Raw genomic sequence first — 8,479 nt, forward strand, 5'->3', positions numbered from 1 at the left:
GTTTTAGTATTTTAAACAGTGTATAATTAAGTCCTGTATGTCCTAATCTTAATCTTATTATTATTTCCTCCTTTCTGCTCCTTCTTCCAGTTCTTAATTCTCCTACTGCCTTTTTAACCCTATAAAACCATCTTCCTTTTCTTTCTCCATCCCACCTTTTCTGCCATTCTTCCTTCAACTTTTTGTTTGATGATGTTCTTTTCCTCTGATCATTGAAATGTACTGTAAAATTGACATGATTTTGTGTTGCCTTCTTAGCCATCTCATTTCCTTTAACTCCAATATGTGCTGGAACCCATAAAACTATTATTGATAAACCCATCATTTGTAGTCTGAATAAAATATGCTGTATTTCTAGTAAAATCTCTGGCCTGCTGTCTGAATGGTTATGTTTTAAACTCAACAATACCGAGCTTGAATCTGAACAAATTATTGTTTTTAAAGGTCTTATGTCTTCCACCCACTGTACTGCTAAAGGTATTGCTAACATTTCTCCTGTGTATTCTGATAAACCATTTGTGATTCATTTTCCTATTTTTAATTGATTATCCAGTACTATGAATGCTATTCCTATTTTATCATTTGTTTTTGATGCATCTGTATAAATCTGAAGGTATTGATAATAATTATTAACATATTCCTGTACTATATTTAACTCTAATATACATGTCCTTTTCTTTTTTTTCCATTATTGACATATCTACCTGTGATTCTGGTCAAATCCAGGGTGGTACAACAGCTGGTGACAGTATCGGACTTATTACTATATTTTGTACATACAATTCTTCTGTTATCCTTTTAATAATCCATCCAAAACTTCTTGTATCTTTTTTTCTTTTTCTCAGCATGGCATCTTGTGTCGGATGATCCGGGTTAGTCAGTCAGTCATTTTCTACCGCTTATTCCATAGTGGGTCGTGGGGGAGCTGGTGCCTATCTCCAGCAGTCTATGGGTGAGAGGTGGGGTACACCCTGGACAGGTCGCCAGTCCATCGCAGGGCAACACACAAACAAACATGCACACACTCATTCATACACCTAAGGGCAATTTATAGTGACCAATTAACCTAACAGGCATGTCTTTGGACTGTGGGAGGAAGCCGGAGTACCCGGTGAGAACCCACGCATGCACGGAGAGAACATGCAAACTCCATGCAGAAAGACCCCTGGTCAGGAATTGAACCCAGGACCTTCTTGCTGCAAGGCAACAGTGCTACCAACTGCGCCACCGTGCAGCCCTGATCCGGGTTATTGCCTTGTAAATTTACCCAGTAATTTATTGACAATTGTGTTCTCCTTCGATCTAACGGCATTTCTCCCATTTCTACTTCAAATGCTGCTCTTAATGCTTGATGTTGCATTCAGTTCAATTTTTCCAGATGTGTCTTTGCTGCTGAACCATATATAATACTTCCATAATCTATATTTGATCTGATCAATCCTGTGTTCATTTGTTTTAAAGCTTACCTGTCTGCTCCCCAGTCACTGTCAGCCAAACATCTCATAATATTTAATACTTTCTTACATTTGTCATTTTCTAACAAATATGTATATTCCATAGGATTTTCTCATCAAACCATATTCCTAGAAACTTTTACTACAAACTAAGCTTTTAACTTGTTTTAATTCTTGATCATATAATTTAAATTTTATTTCCTCTCTTATTGTTTTCTGTGTAAATACCATAACTTTTATTTTCTCAACTGAGAACTTGAATCCCCATTGAGACGCCCACTCCTCTATCCATCTTATCTCAGACTGTATTTTCTTTCCAGTTATCTTTATATTTCTCCCTCTTTTCCATATGGCTCCACCATCGGCAACAAGTGAACAACCTATTTCTTTTCTAATGTCTGCAAATACAGGTCCTTCTCAAAATATTAGCATATTGTGATAAAGTTCATTATTTTCCATAATGTCATGATGAAAATTTAACATTCATATATTTTAGATTCATTGCACACTAACTGAAATATTTCAGGTCTTTTATTGTCTTAATACAGATGATTTTGGCATACAGCTCATGAAAACCCTAAATTCCTATCTCACAAAATTAGCATATCATTAAAAGGGTCTCTAAACGAGCTATGAACCTAATCATCTGAATCAACGAGTTAACTCTAAACACCTGCAAAAGATTCCTGAGGCCTTTAAAACTCCCAGCCTGGTTCATCATTCAAAACCCCAATCATGGGTAAGACTGCCGACCTGACTGCTGTCCAGAAGGCCACTATTGACACCCTCAAGCAAGAGGGTAAGACACAGAAAGAAATTTCTGAACGAATAGGCTGTTCCCAGAGTGCTGTATCAAGGCACCTCAGTGGGACGTCTGTGGGAAGGAAAAAGTGTGGCAGAAAACGCTGCACAATGAGAAGAGGTGACCGGACCCTGAGGAAGATTGTGGAGAAGGGCCGATTCCAGACCTTGGGGGACCTGCGGAAGCAGTGGACTGAGTCTGGAGTAGAAACATCCAGAGCCACCGTGCACAGGCGTGTGCAGGAAATGGGCTACAGGTGCCGCATTCCCCAGACCTGGGCTACAGAGAAGCAGCACTGGACTGTTGCTCAGTGGTCCAAAGTACTTTTTTCGGATGAAAGCAAATTCTGCATGTCATTTGGAAATCAAGGTGCCAGAGTCTGGAGGAAGACTGGGGAGAAGGAAATGCCAAAATGCCAGAAGTCCAGTGTCAAGTACCCACAGTCAGTGATGGTCTGGGGTGCCGTGTCAGCTGCTGGTGTTGGTCCACTGTGTTTTATCAAGGGCAGGGTCAATGCAGCTAGCTATCAGGAGATTTTGGAGCAGTTCATGCTTCCATCTGCTGAAAAAGTTTATGGAGATGAAGATTTCATTTTTCAGCACGACCTGGCACCTGCTCACAGTGCCAAAACCACTGGTAAATGGTTTACTGACCATGGTATCACTGTGCTCAATTGGCCTGCCAACTCTCCTGACCTGAACCCCATAGAGAATCTGTGGGATATTGTGAAGAGAACGTTGAGAGACTCAAGACCCAACACTCTGGATGAGCTAAAGGCCGCTATCGAAGCATCCTGGGCCTCCATAAGAACTCAGCAGTGCCACAGGCTGATTGCCTCCATGCCACGCCGCATTGAAGCAGTCATTTCTGCAAAAAGATTCCCGACCAAGTATTGAGTGCATAACTGTACATGATTATTTGAAGGTTGACGTTTTTTGTATTAAAAACACTTTTCTTTTATTGGTCGGATGAAATATGCTAATTTTGTGAGATAGGAATTTTGGGTTTTCATGAGCTGTATGCCAAAATCATCCGTATTAAGACAATAAAAGACCTGAAATATTTCAGTTAGTGTGCAATGAATCTAAAATATATAAATGTTAAATTTTCATCATGACATTATGGAAAATAATGAACTTTATCCCAATATGCTAATATTTTGAGAAGGACCTGTACATCATTTATCATTATGGTGAACAATAATGGGCTTATAATACTACCTGGAGGTGTTCCATTGTCTATGACATATTTTGTTGACATTTCTTGATCTATTCTAACTTGAAGATTTCTATTTGTTAAAAAGTTTTGAATCCAGTAAAACATTTTCGCAGTAATTTTCATTTTATTTAATTTAATCAGGAATCCTTCAACCAACATCATGTCATAAACTTTCTCTTTGTCAAAAAATACAGAAACTACACTTTCTTTATTAACTTGCGCTCTTCTGATTTCATGTTCTAAACATAACGTTGGGTCATTAATATTTCTCACTTTTCAAAAACCACTTTGCACCTTAGTAATGTACCCGTTGCTATTCAAATAATATGTTAATCTATTATTAATCATTTTTTCCATTATTTTGCATATATGTGATGTTAAAGCAATGGGTCTATAATTTTCTGGTTTCGTGTTGTCTTTTCCTGGTTTAGTTATTGGTTCGATGATTGACTCCTTCCAGCTCTGAGGCAGCTCCTCCTCCTCCCAGACTTTATTATAAAGCTCTAATATGACGTCTTTAGATGTTTCACTGAGATGTTGTATCATTGTGGATCAGATCTGATCTTTACCAGGTGCTGTATTCTTTATTTTCCTGAGTACAGAGTTGAGTTCAGCTTTTGTAAACCGTTCATTTATTAAGTTATTTGTTTCTTCATTGTTCTGTAGTAAATCTTTGTATTGCCTCCCTTTCCTTCCCTCATCAATAATGTTACTTGAACTATGAATTTTACCAAATGTTTTAGCTAGTATTTCAGCTTTTTCTTCTAGTTGTGTTATCTACTTCTAATATTGGATATTCATATTCTTTCTTAATACCATTCATTCTTTTAATTATTTTTCATATTTTATAAATTTATGTTTCTCTCTCGACTGTAATAAAAAGTTCCTCCAATATTCTCTTTTTGCATTCTTAACAATTTTCCTCACCATTGCTTGTTTTTTTTTAATATTCAATTAAGTTCTGAAACATTGGATTTCTTTTAAATGCTTTAAATGCTTTATTTCTTAACTTTATTACTTCTCCACATTCACTGGTCCACCATATTTCACATAAATAGAATATACTTAGTTTAAATGCATCTGGATAAATTATATTGTGTGTGATTTAAATACAGAAATTTACATATATTTATTTTAAAGTAAATAATAAATAATAATTAACATGAGCTCCTATGTGTGAAATGTGTCAGCTATAAATGATATATTAACATGTGTCAGTGACTTTTTCAGTGAACCTCCAAGTGATTTGGAAACCTGTTCTGGTCTGGGTGAGGTCTCCTCAAGACTGAAAAATAAAAACGGGTTACGACAGCATTAGGAGGAGTACTCTGTTCATTTGGATTAGAAGGTTTGTTATTGTATATTTGAAATAGTGGAGAAACTTCACTGTTGGCGTTGAGATATTTATAAAAATGGTTCCTATTTTTAGGAGCTCCTCACCTGTCTCCACAACAGCTGGCATGGATCTGTAAAATATCCAGCAGATATTCCTCTTCACATACTGGACAAGCTGCCTCAAATTAAAAACTAAAAAATGAAATGGAGAAGTTGTTTCTTAGTTTGTAAAATGAAAGTTGTTCTGTTCAGCAGCTTTATGGACAGATTTATTCAAATAAGTGTTTTTAGGTGAGATGCTGTATTGTGTAAGTTGTTGGTGACCGAGCTTAATATTAAATTAAAGTTTAAAACAACAACTGGTATGACACTAAACTGCTGTAATATTTAGTACAGGTTATGAATTAAAAAGGACAAAAAAGTACTTATTATTTTTGAACATACAGTATGTTTCCTGCCCACTATATTAAAAGAGGTACAGGTCATACAAAAAGAAATGTTTCCAAAGTTAACACATAGTCCTGCATTACCAGATGTGTTCCAGGGAAACTGGCATCATTTGTACTTGATGTTGATGCCACTGGAGTACCTTCATTAGCACTGCTTTCATGATGAGAATACTTTAAAAATATATTTTTGTAAGAAAAAGTAAAAAAATAAAATAAAGAGCATGACGATATTAAACAATCTTAGAGATGTCAAAGTTGTCTCCTGAAGATCTGAGGTCAACACATGATTTTACACGGACAGCCAAGACTTACAACTGCAAGGTAACACTGCAAACTTCCCATGATGCTTTAGGCATGCTTTGAAGTTCTAGAGCATCCAGAGGAAGAGGAGACATATCAGTTTTCTCCTGAAGTGGAAATATGTAGATCATGTTTTTTCCTCCTACTGTCACAGTTTTCAAAAGGTTTCCATGGTAACCCTCAGTCTCTGGAGGTATAAGTGAAAGTTTTCTCCGTCCAGAACCTCCTACAAAAAGAAATAAACAAGCAATATAATAGAAGAGCACAAATAAATTCTGTAAATAACAATTTTACAGTTTTTAATACTTAATGTTTATAAAGCAGCCATCCCCCTGTTAGATCTTGAAGTTTTGGGTAGTGACTGGTCAGATGTTCTGAAATCTGTTCATGGAAGCTAGCTGGAAACCAGCTAGCTGCTGAATCAGACTAGTGCCCTCTAGTGGATACAGTGTGTAACAACAACCAAAGTAAGGTTAATTAAAAGTCTAATTGCTCCATTCTTGATTACAGCGAGCAGAGACTCCAGCTATTGCTGCAGATACTCTTCTAAGTATTCACCTCTGTTGATAATATGCATTACATAAACGTGGGGTATTATGGTTGTAATGAAAACAGTTTTAACCGTCAGCTGTTGTGTTAAACTTTGTATAAACAGGATGTTTCTGTTCAGACTGAATTAAACCCTGCAGTGAATCTTATTCGTGTTCAACAACTGTAATTTAAGATGATTTTATCTGACTTCATAAAAGTGAAAATTATAACAGAAAGATAAACAAAACATCCGCTGAACAATTGATTTGAGGAATATCTGTAGTTACAAAATATCACCACCAGAGGGCAGTGATCTGTCATAATCAAACACAAAACAGTTAAACTTCATATTTTTCACTAAATACTTTTTGACTACATCTACATTGATGTAATCCTGTAAATAACAATCTACATATTTTATAAATGTATGTTATTAGAGATGGAGATTCATTATAAACATAATCTTAATGACTACATGGTAAGCAGTACAACAGGTACATAGAAATTATAATTTATTTTTATTTTAGACAAAAAAAACAAAAACAAAAAAAACGTGAAATTTACTTCAGTTAAAATCATCTCAGAAAGATTTGCCATTGTTATTTTGACAATCAAGGCCTGGAAAATTTTCAAATGTATTAAAAATATATTTTATAGTGATAAACAAATGCTACAATCAGGGCTTTATGCAGGGCAGAAAAATCTAATTTAAATAATCATAATAATAGATAAATCTTCAGTAAAATGTTGCAAATATTACACAACTGCACTAAACAACTAACCCTAAAATTAAGATTTTAATCATTTTAGCCCTAAACTCAGTCTTGATACCGCCCTCCTGTGATAAAAATGAAAAAAACAAACAAAAAATAAACAACTTTTAAATTTATGTCAGTAAACATCATCCCAGAAAGATTAACAGTTGTTGATTTTGACAATCAAGGCCTGGAAAAACTATAAATATTATTAAAAATCTATTTTTGTGATAAACAAATGCTGAAATCAGGCCGTTCAGCAAATTTTTATAATAATAAAAATCTTCAGGTAAATGTTAAAAATATTACACAACTGCACTAAAATAAAAAATAAGATTTTCATAGTTTTTGTCCTGAACTAGGTTTTTATACCACCCATCCCCTCCCTTCAGAAACTGGACCGCAGGGCAGCTTTCCAACATAATAACGACCCCAAACACGCCTCCAAGACGACCGCTGCCTTGCTAAAGAGACTGAGGGTAGAGGTGCTGGACTGACCAAGCATGTCTCCAGAACTAAACCCGATTCAGCATCTGTGGAGCATCTTCAAACAGAAGGTGGAGGAAAGCAAGGTCTCCAACATCCATCAGCTCCATGATGTCGTCATGGAGGAGAGGAAGAATAATCCAGTGACAACCTGGAAGCTCTAGAGAAAATAACATTTTTCTAGATACTATACAGACATTTTCTCTTAGGGGTGTACTTACTTTGTTGTTAAAGAGTTACTTTCAGGTGTCAGTAATTATCCTGTTATACAGTATAAGTTTATACAGCTGCACAATGACTACTTTACATTGTATCAAAGGGTCGTATCTTCAGTGTTGTCCCATGAAAAGATTATATTACTATAATATTACTAAAATGTAAGTTTCATTTCTGCTCAACAGAAATTAATTTGACCTGCAGTTCATAATATTATGAACGCTTCAATAAAGTATTTGTCTTTGACTCGTTGTAATGAGTCAGTTCAGCAAACGTTGGTAATCTTGACCTTTTCATGTAATCTTCACTAAAGTGAATTAAACACCATGTTGGTCTGAGGTGATATGATGTTAATAGATGGAGAAGGAGTTAAACAAGCCGAAGATCTGTTAAAGCTGAGAGATCCTGATATCATTTATGCTCTCATCAGCCTCCTGAATAATATTTCTCTGTTCAATTGGTTGCAAACATAAAAACGGGAACCCACCAATCAAATGGCAGCAACTCATTTAGACGTCTAGACGCGCTGAAGTTCAAACTGTGCATCAGAATGGAGAAGGAAGACGATTTCAGGGACTTTGAACAAAATAAAATACAAAAACCTCCTTGCATGCTGGTACTTTAACAACAATGACAAAATTACAAGTTTAGTAAAAAATTGCATTGATAAAAACAAGAACTTTACACAAATTAAATACGTCTTTCTGCAAAGTTTTGACCTTTTTTCATTCTGTAACCTTTAAAATCCAGTGAAGCTGCTTCATTGTAGACGTGGAGGTGGGTCTTCTTTGACCTTGGCTGACCTTGTCTGATCAGTGGTTTATACAGAGTGCAGATGGATTAAAATTAGGACACATCCACAGTTAGACAGTGGGACATTTTCACCTGTAGAGTGAAGCTTTGAGACATGGTTGTGCTGCAGCTGAGCTGCTG

General features: G+C 35.8%; 2 long non-coding RNA genes across 3 annotated transcripts; one reads left to right on the plus strand and one right to left on the minus strand.

The window, feature by feature from the left end:
- The first annotated feature begins 3,801 nt into the window (after nt 1-3,801).
- Nucleotides 3,802-5,053, plus strand: LOC124865225. Its single transcript, XR_007037513.1, has 3 exons — nt 3,802-4,046; nt 4,705-4,822; nt 4,904-5,053. It is a non-coding gene; the product is annotated as an uncharacterized LOC124865225 (long non-coding RNA).
- On the minus strand, nt 4,651-5,918 carry LOC124865224. Of its 2 annotated transcripts, XR_007037511.1 has the most exons (5): nt 5,865-5,918; nt 5,571-5,784; nt 5,340-5,429; nt 4,915-5,001; nt 4,651-4,759 (listed from the first exon to the last, which is right to left on the minus strand). It is a non-coding gene; the product is annotated as an uncharacterized LOC124865224 (long non-coding RNA). The 2 variants fall into 2 exon arrangements; XR_007037512.1 differs by lacking the exon at nt 5,340-5,429.
- Between the last annotated feature and the right edge of the window lie 2,561 nt (nt 5,919-8,479).

This window comes from Girardinichthys multiradiatus, unplaced genomic scaffold (assembly GCF_021462225.1).
Source record: "Girardinichthys multiradiatus isolate DD_20200921_A unplaced genomic scaffold, DD_fGirMul_XY1 scaffold_46, whole genome shotgun sequence".
NCBI classification, from domain to species: domain Eukaryota; kingdom Metazoa; phylum Chordata; class Actinopteri; order Cyprinodontiformes; family Goodeidae; genus Girardinichthys; species Girardinichthys multiradiatus.